The following is a 2171-nucleotide window of genomic DNA, read 5'->3' as shown; positions in this document are numbered from 1 at the left end:
ATGTATTTTTGGCTATTGCTACAAATATACCCCAGCGACTTAAGACTGGTTTTGTGGTCCAGGGTCACAAATTAACATTAATCTACAGTAGATTAACTAATGCTAAACTGTGGTAAAAAGTGGTAAAATCTTTTTTTTTTTCGGTCAGATCCAGAAGGTGTGCAACAAGAAGCTGTAGGAGAGATACACCCATCGCAGAAAGGAGGTTTCTGAGGAGAACCACAACCATGCCAATGAACGCATGCTCTTCCACGGTGTGTGAACCAAGGTTTGGTTTCAAACCACTCCTGCATTCACTGCTGTTCTGATTAGGGCTGCAACAGCTAATAGATAAAATCATGAAAATGAAATGAAAATAATCAACAACGAATTTGATTATCCATTCATCACGTCTTTCCACTTTGCACAGAAAACATCCACCAGTCATGTCCCTTTACAGCAGTAAATAACTAATTTATGCGGACAAAGTGCATCTGGAAAACAGCAAAGGATGCAGAGTGAGCTGCTGCAGGAAAAGCACACGACCCAAGTTATTCTAAACATGAGAATTTGTCCTATTAAGCGATTCAAACAGAAGCATACAGTTTAATGCTGCATGCCTTGCATTTTACGGTTGTATCCTTACATGCAAACATTCGAAAATCACACAATTGTTTCCATTTTGCATAAAGGCTCATCTCTGAGTATCTGATAGACTTCACTGCAATAGACAGTGCACAATAGTATATGCATTTTGCATGTAAAAAGTAATTATTTTTCTTCATTTGATTGTTAATCTAGTGGGGGGTTTTTTGACTTCTACTTTTAAATGGTAAGCAATCGTTTTAATTTGTTCACCTTTTTTTCCACATAATGTTTAATTGCACATAGCCTACATAGATACAGTCTCTATATTTGTTTTCATTGCTTCCAAATTGCACATGGTTTTGGGCTAGATGTGGAATAAAAAAATTGTATGGATTTTTTTCATTAAATGTATTATTTTGTAATCATCTTTGGACTTTTCGTCCAATTAATTGAAGAAATAGGCATTGTTAGATTAATGGATTATTAAAATAATCATTAGTTGCAGCCTAATTCTGATCAACAGAACCTCGAGGAAATGCTTTATTTCTGCTTCCCCAGGGTCACCGTTCGTAAACGCCATCATTCACAAGGGCTTCGATGAAAGGCATGCGTACATAGGGGGAATGTTCGGGGCCGGGATCTACTTTGCAGAAAACCCTTCCAAAAGCAACCAGTACGTTTATGGAATAGGCGGAGGAACGGGGTGCCCTCTTCACAAGGACAGGTCGTGCTACATGTGTCAGAGGTGAGATCAGATCCCGTTACAGCGCATTTAAGCGGCTTCGCGTTTCCCAGCACAATGTGTTTTGTCAGCAAAGTGTTGCCATGTGGTGTTATTTTCCAAAACCTTGAGGAGAAACTGATTTCCTATTTCCTTTCTAAAGTGCTCATGCTCTTGATTCTTGGCTCTGTGTGCTCCTCCCAGACATCTTCTGTTCTGCCGTGTGACTTTGGGGAAGTCTTTCCTGCAGTTCAGCGTGATGAGGATGGCCCACTCGCCTCCAGGACACCACTCAGTCACTGGCCGGCCCAGTGTCAACGGTCTCACTCTGGCTGAGTACGTCATCTACAGAGGAGAGCAGGTACTACAGCCACAAGGCCCAGATTTCTCAATATGATATAGCATTCGCAACCCATTTTAATTCTAAGATAAAAAGTGTAGGCCAGATTATTTTGAGGTTTACTGGATCGTGAAAGTGAGTGTTTTTATACCTGGGTTGTTGTAGTTAAAACTAAAACCATAAAACCAACTTTACCTGAAATAAAATAGTTGCCAAGGCAACATTTCTAATTTTTCATTTAGTTTAAATTGACGTATTAATATAACTAAATCAAAAACTGAAATAAAAATAACTAAAAACTATATAGACTTCTTAAAAAAAAATACATCATAATTATTAAAACTTTAACTAAAATTTAAATGAAAACAGAAAATATAAAAATAAAAACTTTCAAACTATTAATAAAAACTATAATAATATATCAATGATACTAAAATAACACTGTTTCATACCAGAATTAACCATTTCTTCATAAAAATGTAAACTCTAGTATTGTAAACAATATTGCAAATATTTATGCAAAAATACATTTATTTATATATA

At 36.6% G+C, this 2171-nt stretch overlaps 1 pseudogene; it reads left to right on the top strand.

The window, feature by feature from the left end:
* Nucleotides 1-2171, top strand: part of LOC107664596 (tankyrase-2-like) — a 16297-nt pseudogene that overhangs the window by 13517 nt on the left and 609 nt on the right.

Source organism: Sinocyclocheilus anshuiensis, unplaced genomic scaffold, assembly GCF_001515605.1.
Source record: "Sinocyclocheilus anshuiensis isolate Anshui unplaced genomic scaffold, SAMN03320099.WGS_v1.1 scaffold287, whole genome shotgun sequence".
Taxonomy (NCBI): Eukaryota; Metazoa; Chordata; class Actinopteri; order Cypriniformes; family Cyprinidae; genus Sinocyclocheilus; species Sinocyclocheilus anshuiensis.
This window is presented reverse-complemented; position numbering and strand designations above follow the sequence as displayed.